The sequence below is a fragment of the Stegodyphus dumicola genome, chromosome 2, assembly GCF_044657685.1.
Source record: "Stegodyphus dumicola isolate Sdum_Otavi_A_Nest chromosome 2, ASM4465768v1".
In the NCBI taxonomy this organism is placed as follows: Eukaryota; Metazoa; Arthropoda; class Arachnida; order Araneae; family Eresidae; genus Stegodyphus; species Stegodyphus dumicola.
The window spans coordinates 246237050-246252064 of record NC_140769.1 but is presented as its reverse complement, the minus strand read 5'-3'; the positions used below and the strand labels follow the sequence as shown (position 1 = coordinate 246252064).

Genomic DNA, 15015 nt, shown 5'->3' with positions numbered 1-15015 from the left:
AAGTTTTTGTGAGTCTAAATTTCCTGCAAATAGTTGCAGAGAAACTACAATTTACCAAAATAAAATACCGCAAGAGCGTTTTTAGCTTATTCATTCGTGCTGCCATCTAGTTTTAATTTAGAAGACTAAATAAATTGAAATTCTAAGCAATTATTTTATTTAACCCACAGTTTGCGAACGCAAATAGAAGCATTCCGTACTTGAAATTTTTTAAATACAGATAATATTTTTTAATTAAAGCTACTTGAACAGAAGAAAAATATAGGATTATTAACACAATCGACATACATATATGCGCAATGAGGTTGTACTTGAATATTATTCGAAAGATTTTGTTGCTGAATGTACTTTTCAATAAAAAATACAAATGCTTGGGAAAGTGCTTTCTAAATTAAATACTAAATTTGAATTGCTATTTCGTTTCAATAGAAATAATGTGGTCGAAAATCATTCCCTCCCCAGTAAAAACTATTAAAGCGCCATCTGAGAATAGTTAAATTGCAGCATCTTCTCAGTGCAGGGGAAAATAGTAGGGAAAACATTACTCTTTAATTAAAACATAAAAGTATAATTTTTTATTATGAAGTATGTTGCTATTTTTATTTGGAATTTTCTAAAAGTTTATCTAACTTTTTTTTTTTCTGCTAATAATAATTGAGTAGTGATAAGATGCAACAGCTTAAAGTCTTCTTTTGTGGCATGAATTAAAAATTAAGGGCACAGTATATATAGAATTTTTATTTCACACTGAATTTCATATTGGCGCAAATAACGTGTTTGGAGCAAATATCCACCCCCTCACCTAAAAAAGTGTTATCGGGTCATTCACTTTAACGGCACGTGTGTTCCAAGCCCATCTTTTTTTTCAGTTGTCGCTGATTGGCTGCCTGCCGCTATGTTGATGCAATCAATTGGGTCTGTCTTTGTGAAGCAGATAGACGCATTTCGTTAAATACCTGTATTTTAGTGTTTTATTTCTTTATCAAGAAACGGAGACTTACAGACTAAGTACATAATCCATTTTATGTCATTTTACATGCTTAATCATGCTATTTTTTTTTTCTTTATTCATCGCATTTAAGTTCTTTGTTGACATGCTGAATGGTGACGCAATTGTAGCGTCTTGTCAGTTAAGCTTAACTAGAACCGAATTTTTTTATGTAAGCTTCAGATTTGTCTGCAAAAGAAGAGTTTGTTATTAACTTGATTTTCTTTTTTGTGCAGTGTAATGTTGATATAACACGAAAGGAGACGCTTTCATTGTGTTTTGCAGATGTGGCTATTTAAAGTCGATATAAATGATCTTGAGCAAAGCAGTCGTTTATAGCAAGCATTTGTAATCACTTTTAATGTTTAGTCCTAATTACATTAAAAACATGTATTTAGATATATCATTGAGATGTTTGTTATATTAGAACTAAGCAATTTTTAATTAAATAATAGAATTAATTTCTTGTTATTTGTTCGGATAGGTAAATAAAAAAAAAAGTTTGAGTTATGTATTATTTTAATATTTCTAAAGGAATGTTTTCTAATATAGTTTATGTAATGGATGTTAGCTTTTTGTATAATATTAATTAATGATGAATATTCTGATTTTCAAGAATTTTTTCTAAAAATGTATTAGATCACAGGAAGTGTATGAACAAGCTGTTATAATATACTTTCCACATGTGTATCATTCATTCAGCATGAATATCTAAAGTGAGATAATTTTCTTTTATTCTTTTCTCTGTAAATTTTTGTATGCTATTGCATACATTCCTGCTTAATAAATTCCATAATGCAATAATTTTCAAACTACATGCTACTGCTCTGTGTATTAGTGTGCGATTAAATCATTCAGATGCTTTTCAAAAAAGAATCCAAGAAAAAGGTACGGCAGTAACAAATAATGTATATATATCCTCGTTTTATAAAAATGAAAGGTGGAGTATTGAGAATCAGTCTGGGTTTACAACAAATAAAAGCACAGCTATTATAAGTATTCTGTTATGTCATACGTATCCATAACTGGTGATAAATTACACTGCTTGGTGACAGTTACATAGTTGACAGAATAATGCAGAAGTAACCAAGAATGTTGACAATAATCTGCAATAAGGGACTTAAAACTTTAGTGATACTACGAGAGCTTTGAAATTATCAATTTACTGTATTTGGGCTAAGAAAATAGCTGTTTCATATTGCTACTGTCCTTTGAAACAGTATGTTATATTGAACAGTATAAAAGCTACATGTACTTCACATATTTTCCTGTTGCTGAAGATCTTGCCAAACTTACCCTGGCTATTCCGACAAAAGTTTGAAGAAACAGTTTTTTTTTTTTTTTTATTTAGACAATCAGATCACTCTTTATTTAGGTAATCAACAAATACAAGTTATGGATATACCATATAAAAACTTAATGGTACTATTCCGTTTTGAGGACCGTAAAAAAGTGCAGTGAAAATGTATGCGCAAAAGTGCCAAATCTAGCGTACGCACTGATTTCAGATTGTGTAAGTTTATATAGTTCTATATTTCTTAAGACGCCATTAAAATACTAGTTTAATTTTTAAATCCTTTTTTGATATCCTATGGATTTAAGAATTTGGAAATTGCCCATGACGAAAAGTCGGCAATAGAATTTTAGGTAAAGTGCAGAATCACCCACTGTTTGACGCGTTTTTAAGAATTGCACATACTCGGTATCCATGTGCACATCGACCTATTTTCATTTAAAAAAAAAATTTCAGAATTGCTCAAAAATGGCACTGCGCACACCTTTGACTTTATCTATGTACACATTGACCTATTTTCACTTAAAAAGTAAAAGAAAATTGGTTGATCTTTACATTACGGTAACTGGTAGTTTGGCGAGATTTTGGAGGCGATAAAGGTTACTACCTGGGACTTTGGTAATAATGTGAGCAGTACTGAGTTCCGATTACGCATTATTTTGTGTGGGGGAAATGAGAGATCATGGGATATGTCATGTGATATTAATGGACGAATTACGGTTCTTTAATCGGAAAAGGGGGGAAATTGGAAAAAAATCTGGAAATTTTGTATTTGGCTTTATTCTGTGTTGTGTGAAATAGTGTTTGTGAATTTTTGGATCCCATGGCCGTAAGTAAAGTGAATTCGAAATGGGTATTTATTGGTATTGAAAAGGATAGTAAGAAATGTTTTTTAAGGTTGTGTGAGAGAGAAATAAACATGTTTTATTATGTTATTTATTTTACCTGGTATCTTGCTTTGAAAGATAAGTATGATTTTAAAGATTCTGAAAGAGAATGAAGAAAAGTGTATCCGCCACGTAATGAAGATTCTGAAGGAGATTAGGTAAGTTAGTATTTTTAATTATTTTTATGCATTGTTGGAAATGTAAGATGGAAAGGAATTTGGTATTATTGGGAAAATTGTTATTAGCAATGATTTAGTTTAAAGTAATTAGGATTGTAAGGTAATTTTTATTAATTGAATGTATGTGCTCATGTATATTTTAAGTGGTGTTTTTGAATTTAATTATATTTTAATGAAATGATAGTTATTTTGTGAATTTTATACTTGTAGGAATTTGGTGTATGTTTAAGTTGAAATAAATGTGCATGGAAATAATTTAAATATTTAATAATAAATATTTGTAATGCTTCATGTATGAATTCGTTGGTGACGTGTATAATGTAATAGATGATTTAGAGGTAAAAGTTCTTGGATATTTTATTTATTTTATATGTGGAAATGTTCATATTTGTAAAGGGTAAATACTTTTTCGCAATCATGTAATTTCATATATGTTCTTTTTACCGGGTTTAAAGATTGAGAAAATTGTCATGTATTTTCGTGAAATTTTTTTAATTTATGAGATAAAAGCAGTGTACATGGATATAGTGAAGAGTGTGCGCAATGCCATTTTTGTGCAATTCTGGGATGTTTTTTTAAGTAAAAATAAGTCGACGTGTACATGGTTCAGTGATATTTTAATGAAATGATAGTTATTTTGTGAATTTTATGCTTGTAGGAATTTGGTTTACGTTTAAGTTGAAATAAACGTGCATGGAAATAATTTAAATATTTGATACTAAATATTTGTAATGCTTCATGTATGAATTCGTTGGTGACGTGTATAATGTAATAGATGATTTAGAGGTAAAAGTTTTTGGATATTTTATTTATTTTATATGTGGAAATGTTCATATTTGTAAAGGGTAAATACTTTTTCGCGATCAGGTAATTTCATATATGTTCTTTTTACCGGGTTTAAAGATTGAGAAAATTGTCATGTATTTTCGTGAAATTTTTCGAATTTATGAGAAAAAAGCAGTGTACATGGATATAGTGAAGAGTGTGCGCAATGCCATTTTTGTGCAATTCTGGGATGTTTTTTTAAGTAAAAATAAGTCGGCGTGTACATGGTTTATGTGTATGTGTTATTTTGAAAAACGCGTAAGGTGTATGGTATTGTGCACTTTTTCCGAATTTTGCAGTGAATATTTGTCATGATTAAGCAGTTTTGTTTGATAAAATTTCTAGCATAAGTGTAATTCGGCTAGTAGATTGTTGGAAGAAGTGTTCAGTAGATAAGAAGAAAAGAAACATGTCTTTACTTCGTGAAGACAAAATGGCGGCGGGGAAAAAAAAATAGAGGGTTGCTGTAGGGGAGTTGGTCGCCAAAAAATCGCCAAGTTACCGTAATGTAAAGATCAACCAGAAAATTGACAAAAATTCAATTGTTTTTACCCTTCTAAAAAGCGGGAAACAAAAAAGTGAGTGATTCTGCTCTTTACCGAGAATATTTTGAAAGAAAAGGCATCATTCATTATAGAAAATTATGTTTGAATGACCAACGAGATGAAATTACGCTTTAGCGATAAGTCAGTAGCGAAATAGCGATGCAGGCATCCATTTAGTTATGTTGAGCAATTTTTATATAAATTATAATAATGATCTGAAATAGATATTTACTCTTATGCTTCCATTGAGTCATGTTTAGCCTTTTTCATATAAATTATAATAATAAAAATGTATTATATGAAATTAACCTTTCATCTAAATTAAAACATTAATCTTAGATAGTTATTTACTATTATAGTACAGTCAAAAGTCGTTAATTCGGACACCCATAATCCGGACCTCAAAGCTACAAACTTTCTTTGCATGCGTCGCGTTGACGAACGCGCGTAAGACCTTTACGGCTGCGAATATGCGTGTGCGCAAAATACGTTTACGAATGCGCGTTTAATGTATAACGAACGGTATAAGCTAAGCTAAAATTATCTAATTCAGTTAATGTTGAAGATTGCGTTGTTCCTTAATCTTCGAATTTTATTCGGCTTATTATTTTTTGCAGACTGTTAGAGCAATTTTATAAAAGTAAGCTTGAACTTTCGATTATGTCAAATCGAATTTCTGATATATATTTACCAATATGTAAAGGATCTACAAAGCGAAAGTATGTTTCGAAGTCCATTAAACAAAAAGTGGGATTGCTGCAAAAAATGGATAAAGGCATATCCTTTGTTTATCTAAACTTTAACGTTTGTTTATCTAAACTTTGTTTATCTTTAACACCGCGCGCAATGAATTGGAAGTTGATCTGTCAGCATTATCCTTATCTTCAAGGCAGATGTTTTTATTTTATTTGGCTTATAATTCCTTGCTAAATGTAGTCTTTCATCTCGATGTACTCCGTTTTGGGTTGATCTTTACATTATGGTAACTTGGCGTTTTTTTGGCGACCAACTCTCCTACAGCAACCCTCTATTTTTTTTTCCCCGCCGCCATTTTGTCTTCACGAAGTAAAGACATGTTTCTTTTCTTTTTATCTACTGAACACTTCTTCCAACAATCTACTAGCCGAATTACACTTATGCTAGAAATTTTATCTAACAAAACTGCTTAATCATGACAAATATTCACTGCAAAATTGGGAAAAAGTGCACAATACCATACTCCTTACGCGTTTTTCAAAATAACACATACACATAAACCATGTACACGCCGACTTATTTTTACTTAAAAAAAATCCCAGAATTGCACAAAAATGGCATTGCGCACACTCTTCACTATATCCATGTACACTGCTTTTTTCTCATAAATTAGAAAAATTTCACGAAAATACATGACAATTTTCTCAATCTTTAAACCCGGTAAAAAGAACATATATGAAATTACCTGATCGCGAAAAAGTATTTACCCTTTCCAAATATGAACATTTCCACATATAAAATAAATAAAATATCCAAAAACTTTGACCTCTAAATCATCTATTATATTATAAACGTCACCAACGAATTCATACCGCAACCATTACAAATACTTAGTGTCAGATATTTAAATTATTTCCATGCACGTTTACTTCAAGTAAAACGTATGCCAAATTCCTACAAACATAAAATTCACAAAATAACTATCATTTAATTAAAATATAATTAAATTCAAAAACACTACTTAAAATACTACTTCCATACATTAAAGCACATACATTAAATTAATAAAAATTACCTTACAATCCTTATTACTTTAAACTAAATCATTGCTAATAACAATTTTCCCAATAATACCAAATTCCTTTACTTCCACCTTACATTTAGAACAATGCATAAAAATAATATCCTCAAATAATTAAAAATACTAACTTACCTAATCTTCAGAATCTTGATTACGTGTCTGATAAACTTTTCTTCTTTCTGTTTCAGGATCTTTAAAATCATACTTATATTTCACAGCAAGGTACCAGGTAAAATAAATAACTTAATAAAACATCTTTATTTCTATCTCGCACAACCTTAAAGAAACATTTATTACTACCCTTTTCAATACCACTAAATACCCATTTCGAATTCACTTTAGTTACGGCCATGGGATCCAAAAATTCACGAACACTGTTTCACACAACAAAGAATAAAGCCAAATACAAAATTTCCAGATTTCCCCCCTTTTTCCGATTAAAGAACCGTAATTCGTCCATTAATATCACATGACATATCCCATGATCTCTCCTTTCCCTCACACAAAATAATGCGTAATCCGAACTGAGTACTGCTCACATTATTACCAAAGCCCCAGGTAGTAACCTTTATCGCCTCCAAAATGTCGCCAAACTACCAGTTACCATATTGTAAAGACAACCCCGTTTTGATATGATTTAAATCAAATTCCTCATCATTATAATTCACTTCCGATAGCGAAAAACGTGACAGAGGTTATTGAAAACGAAAAAATTTCGATTGACAAATTAGTCGGTATTCTCGACACAGCAATTATAGGACTTGAACAGCGGAACTTTGTAACTGAACAAGAAATTATGTCTGTTTATAGAATTAAAGTGAATGTATTATCACATAAAAAATGAAGCAACTTAAACAACTTACATTGAAAGAAATGTTTAATAAAGTAAACAAATAAATATTAGGCTTTTTTCTTGTAAATTTTGATACCCTTTAGATCATAATTGTTCTTTATTTCATAAATTATGGTTTCATATTTTTAATTTTATAATTTCTGCATGCCATCTTACCAGATTTAAACTGGTGATCTATAATCCGGAATCGCCGAAGTCTCGACGTGTCCGGATTAATGACTTTTGACTGTACTTCTTTTCTTGCCGCAATTATTTTTGGCAGCTTTGGCTTCAACAATAGTTTGGTGATTTTTTACGTCCCTCGAAACCGAATAGTACCAACTTAATTAAGTATTAATTAAAGCTTTGAAATTATATGGCAAATAAATTCCTTAAAACTTGTACCAGCTATTCTGGTGACAAAAATTTCTATTTAACATTTGAAATAGCAGCAATACTGTTATTTTCTTTGTAAATTTGATATAGCATAAAATACATATATGTTGTTGCATGGTTGTGCAATGTTTTCTGCTGTGCCATTTCACTGAACACCAGAATCTTTCAATTTTTTAAATATTCATGTCAATTAAACCAGCTTCATAATTTTGAAGACACTCCACTGCTTACTACTTTGTAAAAGGCAGCAAGCAGTAAAAGGTACTTATTAGGTACAATAGCAATTTCTTTGGAAAGATAGCCAAACTGTTGATATTTATTGTAAGTCAGCTAACATTAGCAAGTATCAGAACAAAATATTTTTTTAATATTAAATAAGGATTATGTGAAACATTAAAAAAAACCACTTTGTTGTTTTTTCTTGTGGATACTGTGATTTATTTTCATTAAAAAAAAAAGAAAATTGTACAAACATTTACCATTTCCATGAAATCCTTCTGCCATTTTAGGGGGACTGTTATTCAAATAAAGAGTGAGCTGCTTTCATTTAAAATATATATTTATATGAACTTGACATTACATGACATCCCTGATCATGAACAATGAAAGTAAAATTACCAGAATAAAATCATTATCTAACATCAGAATTGTCAAATTTGTTGTTGTGCACCCAATACTTCACCTTAGTCGAAGTCACTCCAACATTTTAATAACTTTTCTTCCCTTATTAAAATGTATGAGAAAAAAGAGGTAGTAATTAACTTATTGGGTTTTAATGAAAGTTTCTTGCCACCACAAATACTATCATGTTGGCATGTTTAATCATATTTTGTCAAGCGATTTTTTTGGCATTTGAAAGAAAGAGACTTGCTTTATAACACTGTGTTGTGAAATCTGTAAAAAAATATCATTATCATTAAGCATAAGGTGTCTGAAATGGAACTATCATGCTACCAGATTAGAACCTTCATTTACTGCCGGTTCTGTTGCAAAAAGTCAACTACAGAATGTCACCAAATCATATGGTACTAATGTTGTATCATATGATGCTGTGAAGGTTTGGTACTGAAAGTTCAAAAAGGACTATAATATTCAAGAAGCAGAGCGCTGTGGCATGCCTACCGATGTTTATGAGGCCCGCCTACGAGAACTTATGGAAAAAGATCAGTATGCAACCACTAGAAAGCTTGCTAAGGAGTTAGATGTTAGTGCCATGTTCATTAGTCATACTAAGCATCGCATAAACTTGACGTACAAGTTCTGTGTGCCGCATGAGCTAACTCAAGCAGACAAGGATAGACATGTTCGGGCTTGCACTTATCTGCTCATATGTTAATGCAAGGACAAAATTCTGGACCAGATTGTCACTTCGATGAAAAGTGGATTTACCTCAGCACAGGCCAAAAAGGGGGTTGGTCTGTGCTCGGTGAGCCCGTTGACAGCATTGCAAAGTACAATTTGACTAACAAAATATCATGCTTTGTATCTGGTGCGATTGCCATGGTATTATCCACAAAGAATATCTGGAAAAAGGAAAAACCTTGACAGTAAGGTGTACAGTGAGATGCTAGTCCACGTAGATGCTTTTATCAAGGAAAAACACTGAACTGAGTTCTGGCACAAAAAGGTAATGTTCCATCCAGATAAAGCAAAACCACATGTGTCTGTATTCACTGGCTGGACTCTGTATGGATGCGAATGGGAACTTTTGCCACACCCACCATATAGCCCCAACATCGTTCCTTTGGAATGCTACCTTTTTCACACCTGCAGCTATATCTTGCTAGTCCTGTCACGATTCTGCACAGGACATCTGAAATGAGGTTGATCTGTTTTTGGACTCGCGGACACTAAGTTTTTGGGCTGAAATCTTTGGAAAACTACAAAAACTTTGACATTTGGGTGTGACAAAATTTTCTTTTTTCTGTATGTATATATTTTTGTGTATATATATATATATATTTCTCTGTAATATTATGTATAAAGCATTATTTTACAGAATGCCAAATAGTTCACAATTCTGGAAGCAGAGCTAACTTACAGTATTACAATGAAATAAAAACTTACTAACAATGAAAATTTACAAGGTCTTCTCATAGGGTCCGTGCATTGTTCCACTGTATTAGAACCTCTTTGAAAATAACTTGTTGAAAAGGAAAATACAAAATTTTTTTCTGAAAAAAAGGATTTCTCGATCCGCATTAAAGGAAAGTCTCCATGAATTATAGAAAAACTCTGTATGGAACTTAATATAAACTTGAAGGACTAGGAGATCAAAAAAGACCTAAATGTAATTTTTTACTACCTAAATCTTCATTTTATTGTGTTTTAGATGACTTTTTTTCACTTTCGTGTTTAATAGTTAAATAAAACGTCACATACATCATTGAATGTGTCCAAAAATAATATGTCAAATGAAGGGTATTTTAAAATAATTTATGATAAATTTTGAAACTCTTTTTTTATTTATTTATTTTATTGTATAGTTGCTAAAAAGGAAATATTTTTTAGTCGTAACTTAATATTGGATTTCTAAGTCAAAGAAAAATTTAAGTGATCTGTGATAAATTTACATCATCAGATAGGTTGGGAAATCATGGTAACAGGATGTCATTATATATACCAAATGGAAGAAATAATTTTTTGATTCTCAAAGTCACTGACTTTTTTTTTCTATGTATCACTTTTCTGTAATATGTAGACTTAAATATATTAACAGAATTAAGTTACATAGTTTTGGAAAAATGCCGTGATAAGCAAAACTTAATTTTTTTAGCTAACAGAATGTCTTTAGTCATACATAGGGCAGTAACTTTATCACATTGTGAGTTTCCATATTTGTTGCGTCGTGGTGCGCAATGAACTGGAAGTTGATCTGTCAGCGCTATCCTTATCTTCAGGGCAGATGTTTTTATCTTATTCGGTTTATAATTTCTTACTAAATGTAGTATTTCATCTCGATGTACTCCGTCTTTGATTATCTTCTATCGTCTTAAATCAAATTCCTCATCATTATAAATATCATGAATACACATCAAATAGTCTTCTGGTTGCAATTTTCTAATTTCGACTATGCGTAATGTATGCTTTACGCATGCGCGCGCTGAAAGAAATGTTTAATAAAGTAAACAAAATAAATATTAAGCTTTTTTTTTTTTTTGTAAATTTTGATACTCTTTAGATCATAATTGCTCTTTATTTCATAAATTATGGTTTCATATTTTTAATTTTATAATTTCTAATGCCATCTTACCAGATTTAAATTGATGATCTATAATCCGGAAAAAACGATAATCCGGAATCGCCGAAGTCCCGACAAGTCCGGATTAAAGACTTTTGACTGTATTTGTTATTTTACACTGCTGGATGTTAAAATTGGTACACTTGAAAAAAAGCAAATAATAGGATATTGTTTTTTTATGCATGTACAGTGTAACAAGAGAAAGGTATGATTAAATTTGCAGGTGGTTTGAGGTACACAGACTGCAGAATTTAATACACAGAGTTTTCATCTCTGGCAGCAACAAAGGCTGCAAAATCTAGTTGGACACTGAATCAGCTGAGCTTGGATGACACGTACTTCATTCCATACAGCTTTAATTCTATGCTAGAATTCATCTTTCATAGTGGCTCGTGGCATGCCACTCTTTTTGCGAACCCTGTTTAGGTGTATGGGTTAGAGATTTGGAGAATATCCTAGCCAGGGCAACAGTGGAAATGCTCTGTATCAAGGAAAGTCAGGACAACACATTCAGCATGCTCTGGTATGTTATCTTGTTGAAAGATGGCATAATGGAGGTCGGGCACATACATGGTCTTTAAACATCAGAAATGTAATGGCAGCTGTTTACATTATTACTGGCTCCTGTTTACTTTCTGTTTGAACTAGAAGTGTCTTGAATGTACAATTACTAGCAACCTATACCTGTAACACCAGGTGGTAGACCCCCCATAGGACTATGATGAATGCAAGTTAGCAACATTTGTTCTCCTTGGTGCCTCTATCCACAGTTTATTGAATAAGAAGGTTTTTTTAGTGATCTAAAAAGTGTAATGAACAAATATGTGAAAAAATTGGCCAAGTATATCAAATAAACAAGGACCATATGAATCGTCAAACTGATGTGGGTAAAATTCCATTGTATTGCCTAACTGGCAAAGGTGTTTATATAGTTATAGCTAACGATGCTTGTGAATAGTGAGTTAAAACGTCAACCCGACGTAGTATTATATTATTTTGTACCAACCTGGCAAAGTTGTTTAAATAATTCTTTCCAATTGGTTAGTGTGAATTTTGTATTTGAGAAATTAAGCCTTGCCAGAAATTATGCATTTTTAATATAAGTACGATCTTTTAGATTCAATTTCAAAAGGAAGCCTAATAAAGGTAACTTGTGTCAACATGTCATTCTTAACTAGGAGTAAAAAACAGGATTTAAAAGTACTAGCGGAAGAGTTAGGTTTAACCGTGAAACCTGAATTTAAGATTGCTCACTTGCATAAACTGATTACTGAAAGTCCCGGTTATGTTGAGGAGTTTACTCGAGAACTCCTGGTTGCAATTAGAGAAGAAAGGGAAAGAAAAGAAAACAGCGAAAGAAAAAAAAAAGGCAAAAGAGAAGATAGAGAAAAGGAACGGGAGAGAGAAGAAAGAGAAAGAAGAGAAGAACGCGAAAGGGAAGAAAGAGAAAAAGAACGCGAAAGAGAAGAAAGAGAAAAGGAATGCGAAAGGGAAGAAAGAGAAAAGGAACGCGAAAGATAAAGAAGAGAAGAAAGAAAAGAAGAGCATAAAAGAGAAGAGCGAATTAGATCCTTTGAGCTACAGAAATTTCATTTGGAAGCAATGGCTGCAACAGCACAGCCGGTAGAAACTACGCAGTTACCTGAGCAGCCTTTAAAAATCAGAATTCACGATGTCATGCCACGTTTCAACCCTAAAGAAGATGAAATAAGTTTATTTCTGGTGTTATTTGAGCATCAAGCTAAAATAATGAATATACCTGCTGAAAATCAAGTGACTCAACTTATTTCATTGCTGCCTCCTGACATTGTTCATCTTATTGGTAGAGAACCAGAAGAGGATACGAAAAAGTATGAATATGTAAAAACTTTACTGTTACAACGATTTAAATTGAGTGCGGAAAAATTTTGACAACTGTTTAACCAAAAATCTACTGAATGTACTTGGTATGATTTCTACTATGAATTAAAGAATTATTTAGAAGGATGGCTTAACGGAACATTAAACATTAAAACTTTTGAACAGCTAAAAGATCTCATGCTGGTTGATCAAATTAAAAAGCGTACTTATCCTGATTTCAAAGAACATTTTATGGATCAATGGACAACCATCATTTCACCTACTGAAATGGTTAAGAAAATTGAAGATTTTGAAGATGTGAGAAAAACAATAAAACCAAAAATTTCTGCCAATCAGACTGAGAAAATTAACAAAGGATCATTTAAACTGCGTTATGATAATTTTATGAAAAAAATAGAGCATCTGCCTCATTTTAAACATTCTGATAAATGGGATGATTCAAAATACCAGAAAGATCACCGACAAAGAAATCAATTTCAAAGCAAGAACCAAGAAAATTTATATGACAAAAGATATTGACCACGTTGTTTCGAGTGTGGGTCATACGAACATTTTAAGCCTCAGTGTCTTCGCTTAAAACCAAATGAAAAGGTAAATTGTGTATCTTCGAATGATGATTTTTTTAAAGACATATACAATTAACGGTTTAGTTAATGGGTATGAAATGTCTATTCTTCGAGACACAGGAGCCACTGTTGATGTTATTTCTCGGAAATACATAGATAACGCAAAAATGACTGGGGAACATGTCTGGGTACAATATCTTTTAAATGACCATTTAGTGTGTCTACCATTAGCGGAAGTTGAAATAAATTGCGAACTTGGTCTTATAAAGACAAAGGCAGCTGTTGTAACAAAACTGCCCAATTGTTCAAAAATAAATCATTCTTAAATTTAGAAAAAATAAATGCGGTTTTGACATGGTCTCAAGTAAAAAGATCTCATGAAGAAGATCGAAGTAGAGAAACCGAAGTGAAGAAACTAGAAAAACTGACGTTTATTGAGACTGGCGAAGATATTTTACCGCAAGCTTATGAGGAAGACAAGGAAATTAAGAAAGTGATTAATGTTAATTCAAAGGAATTAATTGAATCTCCGCATCAAAGCAGAGATCTAGCGTCATTGCTGAACGAAGCTAAAAAGAAAATTCCAGCAAGACAAATGATTCCAAAGTAAAAGAAAACGGATTGTTGGTGAAAAGGAAAATAGATAAAAATGGAAATGAAAGGGAATTAATTGTTATTCTGGAAAAATATAGAAATTAAATAAAGTCATTATGTCATTATAGCACATCTGTACATTTAGGTATCGTCAAAACTAAAGATAGATTAACAAGATACTTTTACTCGCCTAATTGCTGTAAAGAAATAGAAGAGTATGTTAAAACTTGTGATCCATGTCAAAGAGTGGGAAAATCTAATGATAAAGCCAAAGCACCTTTGACTTTAGTACCATTTATTGCAGAAGTATTTTCAAAAATTAACTTTGATGCATGCGGCCCTTTACCAATAACACCAAATGGCAATAGATATTTAATTACAGCTGTTTGTTTAGCTTCAAAATATCCGGATGCTGTACCTGTTCCTATTATTGGCACAATGTCAGTAATTGAAGCCATGTTACAAATATTTAGTAGAATGAGTTTCCCGAAAGAAATACAAACTGATCAAGGTACTTCCTTTATGAGCAATCTAGCCATTGAATTTAAAGAAAAATTTGGAATAAAAGTAACTAGAAGCTCAGTACACCATTCGCAGAGCAACCCTCTTGAAAGATTTCACCGAACAATCAAACGAATTTTAAAAGTTTTATGTATCGAAGCAGCCCCTGTGTGGGAGAAGCAAGTTCCCGCAGCTCTATTTGCTTTAAGAACAATAACGCATGAGACTATGGGATTTACACCTGCAGAATTAGTATATAGCCGAAATCTCAGAACACCAGTAACATTACTATATGAACAATGGATGAATCCTGAAGACGAAGGAAATAATGTTGTTGAATACGTTTTTCAATTGATAAATCAGTTTAAAAGGTGCAAAGAGCTGGCTACAGATAAAATGCTGGAAATGCAAACCAAAAGAAAAAAGTGTGGTCCGATCGTAAAGCTATTAAAAGAGAATTCTCTGAAGGAGATTTAGTATTAGTTGTATCAACGAATAAACCAAACAGACTAGCAGTTGAATGGAAAGGT

The 15015-nt window shown here is 31.9% G+C and overlaps 1 protein-coding gene across 4 annotated transcripts in view; it reads left to right on the top strand.

The window, feature by feature from the left end:
* The first annotated feature begins 873 nt into the window (after nt 1-873).
* Nucleotides 874-15015, top strand: part of LOC118205625 (CCAAT/enhancer-binding protein gamma-like) — a 38431-nt gene continuing 24289 nt past the window's right edge. For 2 of the 4 annotated variants that reach the window (XM_085811980.1, XM_085811981.1), the window contains exon 1: nt 874-1008. The gene's annotated coding sequence lies outside the window, so the exon portion shown is untranslated. Of the gene's footprint in view, nt 1009-1133; nt 1337-15015 lie in introns of those variants that run through there. The other 2 variants (XM_085811983.1, XM_085811982.1) reach the window with 2 other exon arrangements.